The sequence below is a fragment of the Triturus cristatus genome, chromosome 4_2, assembly GCF_964204655.1.
Source record: "Triturus cristatus chromosome 4_2, aTriCri1.1, whole genome shotgun sequence".
Classification (NCBI taxonomy): domain Eukaryota; kingdom Metazoa; phylum Chordata; class Amphibia; order Caudata; family Salamandridae; genus Triturus; species Triturus cristatus.
Window position 1 is genome coordinate 499337295 of NC_140586.1, and position 20763 is coordinate 499358057.

General features: G+C 44.1%; 1 protein-coding gene across 1 annotated transcript in view; it reads left to right on the forward strand.

Annotated features, from left to right (window-relative positions):
- SYDE2 (synapse defective Rho GTPase homolog 2) overlaps window positions 1–20763 on the forward strand; it is a 168686-nt gene that overhangs the window by 9317 nt on the left and 138606 nt on the right. The gene's annotated exons all lie outside the window — the stretch shown is intronic.

A 20763-nucleotide genomic window follows, 5' to 3' on the forward strand; every position in this document is an offset into this window, starting at 1 on the left:
TATAGCTGTAATTTTAATCCTAGCAGGTCGCCGGAGGGCCTGAAACACCCTTGCCAACAAAAGACTGTGTAAAAACCACGTGCCACTGGTCAACTGGGTTTCCCACTAGAACTTTCAACTAAAAGCTAAACCCCCTTAAAGAAACACACATTTTGTTCAGAAAGCAGTGACTCCTGCAGAAATATGATATTTAAGAACGTAAAGGATATTTGATTTTGGCCAAAGTGGTTTTCTTAAAGTCGTATACACGTGCATACGTCCTTGGACTGATTAGTATCGCTTTACAATTTAATTTTCCAAAATTAGCATCCAGCATGGGACCTACAAAAACAAATGCTGCCATTCAGCCATTTAGTGAAACGTTTAGCACATCTGTAATTCCGATTGTTAACCAAACACGCTCCCTTCTTAGATCCTCGCTCTCGCCGTTTTGTTTGTGGAAAATGTAAGTATTTGTGAAGTATGAGGCGGCTTCTCATTACCAGGACCGCAGCGCGCGCTGTCAAGTCTGTGCAGGCCCCGGGGTGAGTTGGGAAATTCGAACAGATTGCTGGGGGTGTTCTGCGCTGTAAGCCCTTCTCAAATAAGTGCTTATTGGCGGAGGCCGAGAGCGCTGCCAGGAATGTCATGGCGGCATGTGTTGTCAGAATTGCTCTGTGCCTTAACTTATTGTTTTCAGAGTGGGAGATGGCCCTGGGCCCAGATTCCAGACACATGTGCCATTAGACCGTAGACAGAAAGGTGCTGATTATTTCTCGGCGGCGCGTTTTCTGAGAGGAATGTTACACGGGTTTCTGTGCACGGCGAACCCCGCGAAAGACTTGTCGATTTGTTTACAATCTGGTCCAGTTACTGAACTGGAGACTTGGCAATGGGCGCCTGAGTTCTAATGCCAGCTTGGCACTCACCCATAGTGTGATCTAGGGCAAACCACATTATCAGAAAGTACAAAAGACATAGAAGTACTTGAACCAATCTAAATCATTGATCATGTCTCTTAGTGCATTCCAGTCAACGTTTTTTAGCTCGTCTGCACGTATAGCGACAGAGACCAACCATATGCAAATATGGCTTTTTTTCCTGACATGCAACAGAGACATTCTAGTCTTGACTTATTAACTGCAGCACCTATTCACAAGGGCATTTTGTAATACATAACATACTACTCCTGTGGTACCCTTTTATGCACTTACATGCCGTTGCAAATTGGCCCCAAAACGTACAATGGAAACGATGGGACTATTCATGAACAATTAGTACAAATAGAAAGTTCTGTGCCCACTTTGCAATTTACTAATAGCGTGTTGGACATGGCAGACTCACATAAGGACTGGCGAGTATGTAACCGAGTACTCTGGTAGTAGTACTTCCTGTACTCATAAATCCGTTTGTGAATAGACCTTTTATCTTACCTTGAATCGTAAAAACGTGTACGTAAATATGCAAAAAAAGTATTAAAACACAGTGGCTCGTTCTCTATGTGTTGCCGTACATTTACACGTTTCCCGGTTCCTTTCTAGGATATCGTGTTTCTTTTATCCAGCCTCCACTGAACTCGCGTACACAATAGCGTTCTGTGTACAACTGAGGAGTACCTTCTTTTCTAGAAGTTTAATGTACGATGAAACTGTTTTCTGTTAACACTCCACTGCTCTAAATCTCGAGGAACGCGCAGTAAACGCCTAAGACATTTCAAAACAATTTAAATGTGCATTGTTGCTTCTAAATATTTTGCATTAATATTAATGAGGCACAAACTTAAAAATAATTTTGATGTGGAGGATTGTTCGAAACCATTATGAACAGTACACAACATTGTTACAAAACTTTGTACATTATCTTTATAGTTTTTTTTTAGGTTTGTATGTGTGTTTTGGGGGGATTTACTATAAATTGGCAAAAGCACAACAGAAAGAAAGTAATACTTTAATCCCAATTTAGATTCTCTCGGAGTGCTGGCCAGGGGCATGCTGACATAAGATAGACGTATTGTTCTAAATTCAAGCACATAGCCTTAGGCATTTTATTTATACAGTGGTCACTGCGCCTGGAAATAATGCTTCCTTGGTAACCAATCCTGGCCTGCTTCCTTGACGACCCGTCCTGCTTCCTTGACAACCACGTTGCACAGTTTCTTGAGGTGGATTTTACATTCCTCTTTAGATAAATTAATTGAATTACTTACTTCCTAACCAGTTTCCTTTTTTTCAAACCGGGTTAATGTGCTGAAATAAAATGTAGAACTAGATAATTATTTGTTGTTGTATGCTAAAGAAATATTTTTTTTTCAGCGCCAAATATTTTGTTTGTGGTATAGTTAATACTTATTTGTTTTTGCGATGTAATTTAATAGTAGAAACATTTTAAATAAGTTTGACACTGAGGGCATTTGTAGCCACTGCTAGGCATAAATACAAGGATCTAAATTCACTTAATTAATTAGTTTCTGTTCGTGGTTTGTAGTAAACATATGTAAAAAGGGATAAACCGTTTTTCAAAAAGTATTTACATGTTTGATCTGCACTAACTGAGCAACTTAATTGGATGAACGGGAACTCTGGTGCAAAGTCCAATTGTTAAGTTGGAAATGGTGTTTAGTGCTTCCTGATGATGGCTTATAGGTTTGTACACTTATTTTAACGCCTTACAACTTATTCTATTTGCATCTTAGAACTAGCTGTAGGTGTCTATTGGTTTCAGTTTACATTTTTTGTTGCTTCTGAAGGGCAAATGTAGTCCAGTGTCTAGAAAATGCATATGCTACAACTCAGCTCGGCCAAAACTGATTGTCACTGGTTTATTGGAATTTATATCATGAAGTGACACTGCAAGAAATATGTTCAGAATGTTTGTTATGTTCTGTTTTATGAAGGTAAGAGCACCTATTGTATTCCTTCTTGCAACAATTCTTGCAACAATTATTTGTAAGGCGTAGCATAACTGGGTGAATTTGCCAAAAAGATTGCGCATGGATGTGCATGACATGTAGAAAATAGGATCACGTTAAGTAATTGAGAATTATTCCACATTCATCCCTCTTTCCTAATATAGTCCTTATTAAACGAGACTCAATCAACATGGCTAGAACCTCCTGGCACCAACGTAAATAATAACAAAATGGCATAAACTGAACCATGTTGATCGAAGTCCCACACATTCCTTTAGGCCAGTATAGTCACAGACCTAACCCCACAGTCAAAACTGACGCTATTCGTGGAGATGAGAACAGGAAATAAAGACATCCTGCAGATAAAGGCCAGAGACTTCAAAACAGCAGGGACATCTTAAGGATTTTGGGGGTCCTGGGCCAAACGTATTTTGGGAGCCCCTGTTCGGAACAGCTTTGAATCAAAAGATCAGTTTCAGCTCTTTCTCCTTGGCCAGGTCACTGAGAGTGCACAGGCCACTGAGAGTGCACAGGCTACTGAGAGTGCACAGGCATACCGGTTCACATTCTCAGGGATAGTGAGGTGTGTTTTCAATTGTGTAACACAGCAGCAGCTCACTAATATTATTGCAAATAATCTATGTGACCCTCTCCCATTTCTCATATGTGAGGTCCTGTTGTGATCCAGAAGAAACTTTTTGTATGGATGTTGCATGAAACATAAACACAACGTTTCCCCGCAAAATTTCTGTTATAAACTGCCACACATCACCCATATTAAAAATACATTAAAGGCAAACCGTATTTAAAACAACCTCTTTAGGAATTATTTAAGGTCATCGGGTTAAGATTCTTTGCAGATCAGAGCTGGTTCTATCAGGGGGGCTGAAAAGCTGGGACCCTGGGCCAATGCCTACTTTGCCCATGCCTTAAAACATCTCTGTAAACTAGAGCACACCTCCGACTCTTCTAAATGGCGTTAATGCCTTCTTGTTGTTATATGTGGACGATGGATTCTAAGGAATGAAAAAATACCATCAGAGATGGGTTGTCCATTATCATCCTGGAACTTTAGATACTTTCTTTCATCACTATGTACCAGGACCAGACTGTTGTGAGACTACCATAGGTGGTGTGCAGCACTTACCACCTCCCACCAAAAAATAAACATAACAACTTGAGCATGATTGCATGAACACCATGTGTCAGCCATTCTCATGGAAGGGTAAAAAGGCACATGGGCATGTATAAAAATAATAGCAAGAGTGTATATACAAGTTACGTTGTGTCTAGGTCTTATAAATGCCAACATTACGAAACAAAATGCATGTAAATTTAACAGCCTCTGAAATGCAAAAGTCTCGAATGGAGCAAGCAACCTGTAGACCCTGACTCACCCCAGCCCCTCCCTATCAGACAGCACTGTGTCTCTATGAGATTGTACCCGGGATGCAGAAAATACTTAGAACTGATGCTGTCCTCACCAACTCCGTACAATTGTGTTTTCTCAATAGGCCCTTTGCAGACTGTTATGTATTCGCAACCTTTTCTGTGAAAACGTGTTTTCTGTAATTTATCCTCAGCACAACGACTCAAACTATGCCACTATGTTTTTAGGTCTCACCTAGCGTTGCAGCTCACATGCACTGCTCGCTCTGCGGGGGCTATTGTGAGAGAGGAGATTTCAGAAGGGGACTTGAAGCCCCGCCCATCATTTTCATTTGGTCGCATCAGCGTTTATGCTAAACGCAGGCTTCTCATTGAAAAGGATGCTTTTTCGTTACCGCCCTTTCTCCTTTTCGTCCTGCCCATCCGGACTGGGTCATTATTTCTTATCTTTGGAGGCGTGTAGTGACGGATCATGTTTCCTTTTATTGCTTAATGCCTGCGTTTACTTCGTTTACTCCGGGCAGGCACGGAGCTTAGAGGTGCAGGGGGTCACAGGGAGGACAGGGGTATCCCGTCAGACTCTGGGTGCTTTTCCGCCGAGGCAGCGTCATGTTAATTTTTGCATCGCCCTTTCACTTAAAAGTGATAGCGCGATGCAAAAGGCTGTGGGGCCGTCTTCTGCTTGAACCCCGTCCCCGGTGCTGCGGAGACATGTTATGATCCCCTAATTTCTCCTTATCCAACATGCATATCCGTCTGACCGCGAACGGGCTGCTGCGCATCCTCCGCTTCCCAGCTAGCTACAGGGAGAGCACGGTGGTGTTCCAGGCAGGTCAGTGCTTTTTATACCCCTCATCGAGGCTTTTAATAACACCACGGGAGACATCTTGTGTCGTTCTGTACCCGGGCATGGATGTGAAAGACTGACCTGTTCGTTTACTCAGGGCAGGCACGGAGCTTTGAGGCGCAGGGCGTTACGGGGAGGGCAGGGGGATCCCGTCAGACTCTGGGTGCTTTCCCACCGAGGCAGCAGCGTGTTCATTTTTGCATCGCGCTTTCACTTAAAAGTGAAAGCGCGATGCAAAAGGCTGTGGGGGCTGTCTTCTGCTTGAACCCCATCCTAGGTGCTGCGGAGACATGTTATGGTCCCCTAATTTCTCCTCATCCAACATGCGTATCCATCTGACCGCAAACAGGCTGCTGCACGGCCTCCGTTTCCCGGCTGACTACAGGAAGAGCACGGTGGTATTCAAGGCAGGTCGGTGCTTTTTATATCCCTCATCAAGGCTTTTAATAACACCATGGGAGACATCTTGTGTCGTTCTTTACCCGGGCATGGATGTGAAAGACGGACCTGTCAGGAGGAGGCTGCAGTATTAGTCCAATGGGTAGGATATGCTGTTTGCATGCTGTGGTGGCAAAGCTGCATGTATTTGGCGCAAGGTCGGCTGTTTCCCATGTTGGTGGCTGCATGTTGGTTTGTGCATGCATGTAAGCTGTTCTGGCAGACGCACGTCCTGTTTATATTTACGTCCTTGTGGAATGAGCGCCCTGTTTATATTTACGTCCTTGTGGAATGCAGAATGGTGGTCGCTTGTTACCCACTTCACGCGGATTAGGCGTTCTAATCAAGCACTAAATCCTCTGCAAATAGTATTCACGGGAGGTCATTTTCACATGATGCCCTAGTGCTTAATAATATTTTCTGCCCCTTCCTCCTCTCCTGGGCTAAACTTGGGCGTATCTTGCATGGCGTATCTTGCATGTCAGTTATCTGCTATTGCACATCACAGCTCCAATGTAACGACACAGTATCCTAATATTTAATTTGATAAATATTCCCATCGCATTGTAAACAAAAGTGCTCCTAGTCACTTCGAATGGTGGCCTAGCACAGTTCAGGTTCCAGTCGATTGTTGGTATTGTGTTTATATGTGAATAATGTGTAAGGTTTCCCAATTGATCCGTAAAGCATTGACCTAGGGCTTCGGTGGTTTGCAAGCATGCAGGTCTCAGCATCCATCCAGTTTGGCATTGCAGTAGCTCTATTTCTGCTCCCGTGACGCCGCCGGCATCATTTCCTCTCACTCTGCTGATGTGACATGGACTGTCTGACTGGCAGGAAGATGAGACCGTCCAAGGAGATGCTCTCAGTCTGATCTGACTATATTAGGAGAATTGCTTTGTACCCGTTTAGAAAATCTTTAGCTTGGCTTTCGAATAATTAGATAGAGTTGAGGCTTTGAGTTTGTATTAAAATAAATAAATCTTTCAGTATGATCTTGTTGGATTGCTGCTTTTTTGGAGAGATCAGTTCAGCTCAGGACAGACCTATATAAATGAATTCCATGTAGAATAATACTAGGTCAATCAAAATCTGGCATGCATGTTTCCTTGGACCTACATTTGACCCTGATCGAGGCCAATATGCAGCTTATGTGTAACTTATTTTCATGTATACATCCTGTTAGTATATAGAGACATGAAGGGGCTTGCACCTCACCTTTAAACCCGGTCTCAAGGGGCTTAGTGCAGTATTGATTCTACTAGAGGAATGTTTGTCCTCACTTCGGGTGGGAGTCTTGGTGGGTCAACTCAGCCTCTCATCCTCCCATGGTAGATACAAGTATAGCCATTGAGTAGATTAACAATGTACCATTGAGTAGAGTTAGTAGTAAACAGTAACCGGCCCAGGAGATCTCACGGGGGGGCTAAAAGAGAAAGTGGTGACCGAACGCCCGTATGCAAGATATCAGACAAAGACCGACCAGAAACACCTAGGCAGTACGCACCGACCAACACGAGGTACCAGAGGAAATACTCTCAGAAGACTACAAGAACCCAGAGACCTCAAGGAGAGAGCAAACACACGTGCTACAGATGTGGCAGCCAAACACATTCAAGCAACGATAAAGCATGGCCAGCATTCAGAGCCAAATGCTCCTACTGCGGGATAATGGGACACTACGAGCAGGTATGCCGGCGCAAGCTCAGCAGGATGGAGGTGAAGTAGGTCGCCCAGGAACCGGACGGTGGTGATGAAGTCCGAGAAGGAGGCGATGAAGAAGACGAGGTCTTGTGCATATGCGACCAGGTCCTGGGAGTAAACTGTACGAGATCCAAGAAACCGGCGTTACAGATGGCGATCGGAGGTGTACAAGTGGACATGGTGGCGGATTCAGGCTCCCCATACACAATTATTCAACGGACCATATGGGAAAACGACTTCAAGCCCAGAGTGGGTGAGGAGCTACTCCCCACAGACATCCACCCAGTCACGTTCACAGGAGAACCTATACCCATGGTGGGGTACCGACCGCTACGATTCGAGTTCAAAGGACTAATGGCAGAAGGAAAACTATACGTGGCGGAGAAAGGGCCCTCCGTGCTAGGATGGATGGCTCAAGGAGCCTTAGGAATACAGCTCAATCCAGGCGGAACCACCCAAGTGTTAATGGTGGACGCAGCCCAAATACACGAAGAAAACAGATGGATGAAGGAATACCCAGAAGTTTTCAAGGGAACAATAGGATGGATGACGACGTTCACGCACAAGATATGCCTGAAGGCTGGAGCGAAGCCAGTAAGCCACAAGGCCCGCAACATCCCTTTCAGGAGTAGGGTGGCGGTCCAAGAACAATTGCAACGCCTAGAGAGAAACGGAGTCATAGAAGCCATCGCAAGTGCTGAGTGGCTCGCACCACTGATGGTCGCACAGAAACCCAATGGGAAGGTGCGCCTGTGCTTGGATTTGAGGGAGCTCAATAAGAACATCTTGGTGGATAAGTTCCCGCTACCCCGGGTAAACGAGATGTTGGCGAAAACAAAGGGGGTCAAGTGGTTCTCAACAGTGGATCTCACTTCCGCGTACCACCAAATTGCTTTGCACGCGTCATGCAATCACCTAACATCGTTCATCACGCCTTTCGGCTGTTATAAGTGCCTCAGGATGCCGTTCGGACTTGCCTCAGCCGCCGCGGTGTTCCAAAAGCTCATGCATCGGCTGTTCCAGAAGGTGGAAGGAGTCCAGTACTTTTAGGATGACATCCTCATCATGGGGAAATCAAAGGGAGACCATGATGAGAAACTGCACACCGTGTTGACGATACTGGCACAAAACAGTCTCACCGCCGAATGGGAAAAATGCAGATTTGGTGTAGGATCGGTGACGTACCTGGGCCACGATATTAGCGGAAGGGGGATAGAACCGAAGCGAGCCAGCGTTGCGGCCATCAAGGAAGCGCCTACACCCAAAAGGAAGGAAGACGTTCGTTCCTTCTTAGGCATGGCGGAGTTCTACAGCAAGTATGTCCCTCACTTAGCTCCTGAAAGAAAAGAACACCTTCAAATGGACGCACGAAGAGCAAGAAGAATTCGAGATGCTAAAACAAGACACCTGTTCTGCCATTCCCCTTAAGGGGTTCGACCAAGTAGCTCTATCCATACTAACCTCCGACGCCAGCGACAAGGGACTGGGTGCGGTGCTAATGCAGAGATCCTCACCACTGTCAGTTTCGCCTCGCGGTCCCTAGCAACCAACGAGGAGAAATTCAGTGTGATAGAGAAGGAAATGCTGGCAACAGACTGGGCCATGGAATGGTTCAGACAGTTTCTTTGGGGTTCGAAGTTTCTACTCCGCACAGATCACAAACCGTTGGTGAGAGTCCTGACATCAAGCGTACACGCCCATGCGCCCCCCCCCCCGCATCGCGAAGATGACCCTAAGACTACTGGATTATGTGTACGAAGTGGAGTACCTCCCTGAGTCAAAAAACAAAGTAGCCAACTTTTTGAGCCGAGCAGCCGCAATGGAGTCAGCGGGAGATCAAGTGCCCTCGGAATGGGAAGGCTACATAGTAGCACTCACACAGGACCACGAAGGAGCGGTCAGTGCACAAGAGTGGGAAGAAGCTTACGCGGCTGAGGAGACTCTGGGAGCAGTGAAGAGTTACGTAACCCAAGGATGGCCAGACAAGAAGCACCTTAACAGTGAATTGAGGAAATACTGGGAAGTCCGTGAGGAACTATCCATCGGAGACAATCCAGTGTTCCTACTGAGAGGGGATCAGGTAGTCCCTCCGCAAGCCTTGGTGAGTCATCTTCTAACCATCCTACATGAAGGACATCTTGGCGTCATGAAGACCAAGGCGAGAGTGAAGCAGGCATACAGGTGGCCAGCAATGGATGGGCAACTGGAAAGACACGTCAAAATGTGCGAACTGTGCAACCAGGCAGACAAGACACAAGTATTACTACGCCCGCCACTAGGGAAGTTCTCCTGTCCGTCCAGCCCGTGGGAAATGCTTTCAGTGGACATACTGGGGCCCATTGTGAATGCGGAAGGTATACCCAAATACGCCATAGTAGTAGTAGACAGATACTCTAAATGGCCTGAGGTGGAAGTGTGTGAAACGGCAGACGCCGATGCTGTACTGGCTTTCCTCACGACCACATTCTTGAGGGAAGGAATCCCAAAGGTGATAACCTGTGACAATGGGCCACAATTTGTGTCATGTCAGCAAAATGGAATGCATTCATGGACCGAAATGGAATAGAGGTCAAACACACTCCTGTCTACCACCCGGTGGGGAATGGACTAGCAGAGAGGTTTAACCGAGTAATCATGGGGTCGGTACAAGCAGCGATAAGCGCAGGACTAAACTGGGAGAAGGAACTCCAACGCATGCTATGGGCCTATCGAATCACCCCGACGAACACCGGATACAGCCCTTTCAAAATCCTCTGTGGGCGTGATCCTTTCACAAAGGACAATCTGGCATGGAAACAACTTCTCATACAAAGCAGATGGTCGCCAGCGGTGGTACGACGCAACATTGACAGAGCGCAAGCCTTGTACACCGAGTACTACAACAAACGACGTCAAGGACGTAACCCTAGAAAGGGGAAGAGTGGGTTAGAGTGAAACAAGCTATTCTGAAGAGGAAAGGAGACACTACATTCAGTCAACCATTGCAAGTGGTAGAACCTTATACCAGGTCGGCCCTGTTGAGTGATGGGAAGATATGGTCGCAGGATAGGATGGCAAAGTGCAACAAGATCATGAAGTGGGAAGATCCGGAAAATAGAAGGTTACCCATCTCGGAAGAAGGAAATGAGCCTGAGAGAGACATGGAACAGGAGAATATAGAGCAAGGGCCTGTCATGGCCAAGAGATGTAGTTAAGATCAAGACGCCTCAGGAGAGAGCGGAGGAGTTGAAACGACCAGTCAATGTACACCTAAGAACTCAGACGTCAGAGTAAAAGAGAGAGAGGTGCAAGGGGAAGCGAAGGTAGGCAGTGGAACGCCGCTCACGTTCCTATACAGACCCGTACAAGACCGGGCAGAGTTGAAGATTTTGACACACGATTCAAGTAAGACTGTAACTGTTTATGATAGCTCTAGTGGTTGGAGAGCGCGCCATGGGCATGCCGGGAAGGGGCGCGGCTACGCGCCAGATCGCCGCGAGGTAACACGGTGGGAAGGACGCGTCCCGGCGCTCGGGGGAAAATAAAGATAATAAAGATAAACTTCATCATCTAAACTGCCTGGCGAGTTATTAATGTGGCAGAACCTCTACAGAAATCACTACAGACTCGCTCACTATAGTATTTAAGAAGAATAATATAAATAAATCCGTGGCTTGCAGAAGTGCAGACACATGATGTGGGCGGGGTGTAGAAAAGATTGAATGATCGCTGATGGTGGTTGTGCCCTTGGGTGTTTGTGTCTCTTTTCTTTTTTTTTTTTTTTTTACCAGAAATAACTTTCCATTTTAAAGGATCTAATTCTCGCGTGCGGGAGAGGAAATATTATCTCTCTTCTTTTCAGTCTGCTTTTGGTTTCTGGCGAGGAGCTGGGTTAGTGTAGAAGCTGCATATATCACTAATTAAATGTCATCTGATTACTCATGATGTCTCATGCAGTGTGACCGCACAGTGTTTCTGCTGGTAAATTGGTACTTATGCAGCACATTCTCTTACCGCTGCTGTTGTACAGTGTTAGTGCGTAATCTTCTCACTAATTACCACTGATGCATCTCTCTAGGTGATCCACAGACCACACTGCAGAATAAGCAGCATCTGATTGTAACTCCCCTCTTGGAACGATAACAGTGTGTGTTTAGATAGTCACCCATGGGTGTATCCTGCTGGTGGCATCCCTCCAACATGCATCTGGCACAATTATTAGAACTTCGAGGCAATATGCAGATTTGTCCAATGTTGTGTTATTTGTAGAGCAATACACTTTATGTTGTGTGCTTCTGGCAACATACCACATATTGGTAACTAAATGGTGTGAAAAGGCTTTTTCAAACTTTCCTTTCAGGATTTACTTCCCGAGAAATAGACGGTTCCCATATGTATTGCCAGTTATGCTGGCACATGAGAACTGTATTTCATTGTATGCCACCACAACAGCCTTTTTGTGTGGGCACAGTAAATGATATGAACGGAGGCACTGATTAGACCAATCCAGCGGGAGAGGAGCACATGAGCAGCCACCCTCATCTATTGGTGGTTAAGTGTATAGGTGGAAATGTAGAGACAAGCATAGTCTGGTAGAATCCGGCAGAATACACAAAAAATGAATGTAAAACTTGTGCACTATATCTCACAACTCTACTTACCATAACATGCCCGGCAATAGTTACCTAACAGGATCAGAGCACCACCATGGTCAGTCAACCGAGAAGCCCAATATTTCCTGCACAGGCTTCCTACAATGTCAACACGATCACAACCAAGCATTCTCCCATGGTGTAGCTTGATAACCAGTCCCTAATGCGCGCGTGTGCCTCATCAGGGGTATAAGCACTATATAAATGCAACTATAATACAATAAAATAACCTGAAAAAAAATATTGCAACAATGTGTCAATTATGAATAGCGTACTACTTTCATTGTTGCTGTTCATTCCAAGGAGTACTTTAGTCGGTCATAAAAACTCGGGCTAGGGACCATCGATGAGGGTGACTTGCCAGCAGTGCTTAATTTGTAACAAAATATGTGCCAGGGCCCTCATCAGGAGGCCACTGCAGCTTGCCACATGCATTGCCCCTGCCAGCGCTGCCAATGACAGTACCAAGACAACTACTAAAAGTCACACTCCTACAATTGTGACAATTCAGACTGTTCCAGGCTTCCAAAGCTATAAGAATGGCTTGGGTGGCATGTATCTGTCATTTTTAATGTGTACTGGATTAATAAACAACCGTTGTTGTGCTCATTGCTAAATTAGACAAACCGTGCCACCATGTGACAGACTGTCTTATGTGCAGGTGTTGACAATCAAGTGCTGTTGCCAGCACCGGAAACCACTGGCTTAAATTAACATTGTGTGCGGTTCCAAAAGGAATAGTGCATGTCTCTGGGCCAACACTGTACTCCAATTGAGAATTCTTGGAATTAGATGTCTTTGTAAGAGACTGGGCCAGGGGAAACATACGAAACTTTTTTTTACGGAAACCATATTAAAAGGATTTGATGTCAATCACTCACTAAACCAGGTTTTCCCCCCCATAAGTACAAGTGCTTCTGTATGCATTGTCATATTTGCGACTGAATGGGTGAGTGAGCGAATCTAAGCATGATCCGTGGGATAAGTAATTGAGTATGTATAGATGAGTGCTTGGATAAATAGCTGCATGAATGGATGAATGTGTGCATTGAAGTAAATAGTCTATCAAAATCCTCATCCATCCATCCGTTCAGGAATGTTTCTTTTCCTCATTCACTCAGTCATACACAAAAATTCTCCAAACAATAAGGAAGCACTTCCACTTATTAATAAGAGCCAGACCTACTGGCTTTGTCAAAGTTCGCTTTGAAATTGTCACTAATAATAGATATTGTTCTTTATTAGTTACATATTTAAAGATCGCAGTTAACTGCTTAATGAAAAGTTGACTGAATTTTTGATAATTACACTTTCCTTTCTGCTTTCAATGGATACTAATAGATTGTAAAATGTAGGGCCCATCTCACTTTGTACTGTTATTATTGTCATAACTGTATTTTTCTAATTTTGTCATTATGGTGGTGACTTTAGTGGAAGTTCGTTAAAGAATAGCTTTTATTGTATGGCTATATTAGGTTATTCGGGTTATTCCACATAACAAAACAATACAATTTAACTCAACGAATCAGCATCACTAGCTCAACTCTCGTATGGTTTCCCGCCTATGTTTCTGACCAATCCTTTTCTGTTGCCTGGTAGTGTACCCACTCCCATACACTCTGTTACCGGTCGAAGTCCCAAGAGGCGCCATTTTAACCCCTTCAGTGCCACGCCCTTTCCCCCCCCTGTGCCGGGCGTTGCACTAGTGGGTGGGGTTCATGACGCGATAGTCTCGTCATGGGCACAGCGCAACCGTGCTCCATGACGAGACTATCTCGTCATGGGCACTGAAGAGGTTAAGTCCTCTGCTGTTCTTTCTTTATACTACCTCTCTTGGTCATAGCATCTTGTCATTTGGCTTCTTTTTCCACTTGTAGGCAGTCGACACACAAATGTTGTTCTTATTCCCTGCTTTTTCACCTCACCTTCAGGCACACATATCGGATTGTCCATCAGCCATACTGAAAGATACAAAGCCCAAGATCTCATATCTTCGTTCCGCCTCTACAACTACTCTTCCTACCTACATGAACTTCCTCCTGACAGTCTTACCTTCTTGCCTCCTTATTACTCTCCCCACCAGCAAAGTAAGAACAGTTAATAATCACCTTTTAACTTAACCCATTTGTTAAGTTAAATGTGCAGCATTCTGATTCTGGTTGTTCCACCACCTAGGACCCCTCCCCTGGAAATTACATCCAGTTTCCATTATGGTTATTACCTAGCTACAGGGTAAAAACTGTTTTTAAAATTCTCATGTCACTTCAAATCAACAATGGTCAGCATATTCTTATTTTTTAACACGCAGTGCTTAATATGAATCAGTGGTTCCTGGTGCGTGGCGCCGGTGCCTAATTCAGTCCGAACTCTCGACGTGAACGTATGACAGATGCCACAGCATAGTCAAGCAAAACATTCCTTTTCTTTGCTCGTTATCAGTGACCAACTGAGCCCATTTCATTGCTCACCCCTGATATTGGAGATACCTCATTTGAGAATCTTAGACATTTCTTTGTCTAAGGTCAAGAAATCACATTAAAGTTACGTTTGTCCAGAAGATGGTCTCAATGATGTGCCACAACGAAGACCGAAACATTGACGAATAGTCCATTCTTCTACGTAGTGATTGTTCAATTAACTAAAATTTGATTGCTGGATCCTATGTTTAGCACAGACTCATTGTTCGTTTGGAGGAAGAGTGATATATACATTGACAACTAAGATAGTGTCTTATATCCAAACTTGTACGTTTTTCGGTTGTCAATGTTTGTTTCAGTTATTTGTTGTATTTTTGTACCCCTATATATTGTTCCCTAATGACTGATTTATTTTTTGTATGTTATTTGAAATATATAATTTTTATACATTTGGTCACCCGGTTGTCACAATTAATTTGCCATAAGAGTAAAAAAAAAATCTTTTTAGCATAATCGATTGCAACAAAAAATTATTTCCAAGTGTTATGAAATATCACTCCATAGATATAAGAAAAGAATCATTTCAGATTACTTGTTATTCAAACAGATCTCTTGTAAGCATCTCTACTTTTCTTACTTCATTGCCCAAGCCCACAAGGGTATATTGGGTTGCCCAGTTACTTAGCATAATTCTCAACACTGGCACTTATGGCAGCCACATGGTGACACTGTTGGACTAATCTAAAGATATGTGCAACCACAGTTGTTTATTAATTCAATATACATAAAAAATTACTAATATCAACCTCCCAAGTCATTCTTATAGCTTTGGTGGCCTGGAATACTCTGAATTGCCAACTTGTAGGAAGGAGTGTGATGGTTAGTAGTTGTGTAGGTAATGTCATTGGCAGCGCTGGCAGGGGTAATTGGTGGTGCAAGCTGCAGTGGCCTCCTGACAAGGGCCCTGACATTTGCTTTAGGACAAATTAAGCACCAACACTGTAAATATGTAAATATAACCTATCCATACATGTAACTGATGTTTATACTTAATAAATATTTAATATATAATACACTGTTTGCTCATCTGCACTATTATTACACACACACTCACCCCAATGAGTATATCACCAATTAAGCCATTTAGTATTTGTAACTAAATGATTTTCCTCTTCTCCAGCATTTCTGGTCAAAATATTATTTTCTGTTTCTTAATAAAAACGAATTAATCAAAGTAGGTCTCATTATAGAAACGGTTGGAGACGCAATACCTAGACCACCTTGCCTTCTAGAAAATCAATTTCCAGGTTCTATATCTCATTATAATCCAGGTACTTATAACTGTAGGGGTACTGAGGTGGGACCCAGTTTTTGTTAATGGAATCCCTGAAAATCTACCTTGTAGAAAAATTGCACTTTTCTAAGTAACAAAGGTATGTTCGTGATGAACTTTGTAGCTGAATCGTGGAAGTTTTCAGAGCTGCATGTGCAGTGAGGTATACAGAGGTGAAAAGAACAGATTTTGACATGGTGCAAGATAGTGCTTTCAGATCTTGATAATTGACATTCCTAATTTTTTTTTACAGTCTACACACTGAAGAGACTACTTCTATTCATTTTCAATTTTTGATATTCCTACTTTCTTTTTAATCAGAGATACTTAATATTGATGGGCCCAACAATTGCCACCAAAGAGGTATTAACAACGTTCCGAGCAAGTGTTTCCTTTGTGCTCATTGATTAAGGTTTGGCTAATGTGATTCTGGCAAGATGGTTGCTGTTACTGGTTGCCCCTCGATGGATCCAATGTGAAGCCAAAAAAGGATGGAGCACACAGCATGAGTCGTTCTGTTTGCCTTTTTTATGCTCCTTAATCTTAAGTTAATACATTTTGATTGATGCAGCTGTTTGTATTCAGTGTGGGCTCAACATAGTTGTGGTTGTGCTTGATTTTGTCAAAGAAGTTAGATCACCCAGAGTCTGTGAAGGGTGTACAGAAAGGTTTTAGCCGACAAGCTATAGGTTTGCCTTTACAAAGTTTGGACACCTTCCATTTTCTGTATAAAAGAAGCTGGTGTAATGGTGTAATATTGCATAGCAGTAGCAGCTTTTGTCAGGGCAAAGGGGGTAGATGACGAGAAAAAAAACGTACCTGCCACCCGCTGCATTGCTGCTCTTCTGCTCCTTTCCTCCACTGCAGCACAGGGTCTCAGACTCCCCTGTGGCCAATCCAGACACTGCTCTCATGCAGCATGAGAGCAGCGTCAGGATTGGCCTGGGCGTCCTGGATTTGTGCTCCCAGAGAGACTGGGAGCCTGTGCCTGCTGTCTCCAACCCGGCGACGCTGCTCAGGTTGGAGACATCTCAGTGCGCATGTTGGTTTGGCCGGCCTAAGACTGCCAGCCAAACCCACATGCGCACTGACAGCAGTGCCCATCACTCCCTTCCGTGACTGCCCCGTGATTACCCCGCCCCCAAGACACGGCCCTTAGAACGTGAAAAATAAAATTATAATAAACCTTATCGCTTTATTTTTCAGGTTTTAAGGCTGCTGGAGGGGGGTGGGGGAGTGACGCTCCTCTGCCATAGTGGAGGAGCCGCCGCTGTTGCGTGGTCTTTAAGAATCAGAATAGAAAGTGTACAGCCGAGCAATAGAACCACCACGCATTATTGGAGATCGTGTGCACTTACTGTCGCATCAGTCAGTGAGGCAAGATGAAAGCCTGTACTTTAGTGTAAAACTCTAAGAGCTCGCTTTTTGTGGGCCCTATTAGCAGAGGGAGAAAGGGCTACATATTGGGCAGGGGCAGGAAAGAATTATTGAGGCACAATCCGTGCATACATAAAGTATTAGAAGCTGATCACAAATGACTTCTTAAAAATAAATGTCCTTATTTATTTTGCTTTTCTGAGCAGGTGGTAAATAGCTGCAGGAGAACTGCGTGGGTGGGAAATGTCGGAGAGGAAATCAAAAGATGCTCTCTGGTGAGGTGAACATTACATGCCGGGCTGGGGGTCGGCGGGTAATTGGAAACTAGGTTGGGTCTGCACTGCAGCCCTTTCCCTATGTGGTTTTACCGGCCAGATTTTCTAGCTGCTAAAATTGTGTCCCTTGTTGGCACACTAGGATAATCTAGGTGCAGAAACTCTGAACCCCTTTAAATAATTTTGCAAAGGTATGCCCAGACGTGGGTCCCTTGCTCTCCATGTCACTGGAATCAAGCTATCCTGGCTGAAGAGGGGTGGAACCCCGAAACCGGTCCTAGGATGCTTGTTTCCAGTCCAGGGAGGACCTGGCTTGGCAGTTCGGGCTGGACTGTTCCCATGAGGCACAGGGTCAAGACTGATTAGCATATGGCTGGGTTCAAACTGAAATGGTATGGTGAGCAAAAAAACGATGGATTTAGGCCCAGATCTCTGTACTGGGGTGAATGTATGACATTGTTCTGCATTCTGTCCATCAACTGTTGTTCTTGCTTAATGACTGGGTAAGCATGTTTTTATATGATGCCTTCTGTGCAACATCGTTTAATTTTGCCCCAAAGATTCACTGATTTTTGTTTTTTATGTGTCAATATGATAGCTCTCATGAGTTTAGTTATGAGCATCTTCAATTTGTCTTCCTTTTTTTGTTTTGAAGGATTTCTATTATAAATGTTGCAATAATCAGTATTAATTGGCAATAGATTTTTTTTATCATACCATATTTCTTATTTTAAGCTCTCTTGAATATGTTTGTATATTTGATCTAACATTACCCTAGATTTCCAGGTTTTATAAAGTCAGTTGTGACTTGCAAAGTTAAAGCATTTTAGGAGAAGGAAAGGCCCATATTTTCGTCACTTGACATTGTTGGTGTTACCATCTCGTGCGGCGGGTCCTCTTAAGGAGCGTTAGGGACGTTGACCCTCACACAATGTAAGCCGTCACACACTGCAGCATTAATTATAATGATCCGTACCTTCAGGACAGGCAACTGTACGTGCAGTATTGTCAGGGGCGGAGGCGTGGCCCTGTTACAGAGCACCATGTGACATCATGCATCCTCCTGATGGTCGCCATGAAGTGGGCTTGTCCGATTGGCTGTTAGCTTCAATGCAGCCAATCTAACATGTGCACATTTGCCCTCTGAATCTGTGCTGTATGAGAGCGCTATGGGAACAGAGACCCAGTTCCCCTGTACTCGAAGGGAGCGCTAGGTTGAGCTGCCCAGCCAATACCGATGCTGCTTTCAAGCTTTGTGTTGAAATACAGAGCACGAAATCAGCATTGGGATTGGCTGGCTATGTTTTTGTCCGTTACAGCACTTTGTCGGCACCACACAGAAGGAGGCACAAACTGTACTGGAGTACGTAGAGAAAAGAGAGATCGGCGTTTTCAAACTCCTCGAATCACAGTGGTCAAGCGGCTGGAAAAGTATGTTCATTTTGTGGGCTTATTGCCCCACTACTTTCATATTTTACTAGCTGCCGCTGCCATCTCATACACGAAGGCCAACCTCTTTTCTGGGATGAATGGCTGCATATCTTGGATTTTTCAGACTGTACAGGCAGTGTTCCTGGAGGAAGTGTGTCTACAGTAGTGCAGAAATCTGTGCCATGGGGTAAGGCTGCACTGAAGGGATTCTTAATTTTTTTTTATTTAGTTTTCGTTTGAGGGATTGCATAAAAACCATGTATATGTGGGAGTTGCGTGTAGTATTTCTTTCTGATGGAACACATAGATACCTGTACTTGTAGTGCAGTGAGTGAGCTTGGTGAATTATAATGAACTCACTGTGGTCCTCAGTATGCCTTCAGGTTGGTGCTGCTGTCCTGGCTCTCTTTTTAGGTCTCACATACACAGCACATGAACTGTGCTGCGACACATATTGTTTACAATTCAGTGAGCTTACAACCCGCCCACAGCTTACCATTACTTGTTTTTGCTGTCACTTTCCTTTGCAATCTTTAGAATGCTTAGTTCCAGTAGGTTTCCCTTCTTTTCATATGTTTGCTCCGCCTTGGTGCGTGGACCAAGTACATGAGTTCTTCCTCATCTTTGTTCTTCTTCATCATTTTGCAATACACTATTTTTATGAATTTATAAGTGTTTCAATATTATTCCTAGATGTGCAATGTGTTTTCCTATTTTTATTAAAGGCAAACAGCTGATTTATGCTGCTCTCACCATATCTGTTGTCTCTATTGAAGCTTTAGTTACTTACACCCACAATTGTACTGCTCTATGCCACTCCACTCTACTCTACTCCTCTCCATTCTACGGCACTCTACACCACTCCTCTCTATGCCACTCCACACCACTCTACTCTAGACCACTCTACTTTATGCCACCCCACTCTACTCTGTGCCACTCAACTTAACAATAAGCCACTCCACTGTCTGCCATTCTATTATACACCACTCTCCTCTACACCACTCTATGCTATTCTGTTGTATGCCACTCTAGTCTGCTACTCTACTGTATGCCACTCTACTGCACGCCCGCCACTCCACGCCACTCAATTATACAACACTTAGCTCCACTCTTCTCCACACCACACTACTCCACCCCACTCTATGCCACTTCACTCTATGCCATTCTACTCCACTTTGTCCCTCTACTCCACTCTGCTCCTGCTCCTTTCCACTCTACTCTACGCCACTCTGCGCCACTCAACTTTACACAGAGTCACTCTGCGCCACTCCACTCTGCACCACCACACTCTGTACCACTCCACTCTACACCACTCAACTCTACGCCACTCCACTCTACTCTCGATACTTCACTCTACTCCATGCCCCTGTACTCCAACCCACTCTACTCTGCGCCACTGTACTCTGTGCCACTCTACTCTGTGCCCTTCTACTCTATGCCACTCTACTCCATGCCACTCTACTTCTACTCTCTTGTTTACAATTCAGTGGGCTTACAACCCGCTCCCAGCACACCATTAGTTGTTTTCGTTGTCACTCTCATTTGCAATCTTTCCATTTCTTAGCTCCTGTAGCTTCCCTTCTTTCTTATGTTTACTCCTCCCTGGAGCATAGACCAAGTACATGTATTCTTCAGCGTTTTTGTTCTTCCTCATCGTTTTGCACCATACTATTTATATTATTCTATAGGTGTTTTGGCATTATTCCTGGATGTGCAATGTGCTTTCCTTCTTTTAACACAGGCATCAAGCTTATTGTTTATGTTGCTTTCACCCTGTCTGCATCTCTAGTGACGCTTTATTTTTTTTAAAATATTTTTTATATACCAACAACTGTACTATTCTACCCCACTCTACTCTTCTCCACTCCACTCTACGCTATGCCACTGTACTCTACGCCGCTGCACTCCACTCCATTCCTGTGCAACTCCACTTCTACGTTTTAATGTATTATTTGGATGCACAGAAAAAAAAGTAATTACAAGAAATGCAGATGTGGGCTTGTGTTTTAAGTCTTAGAAAAGAGAACCCTGATA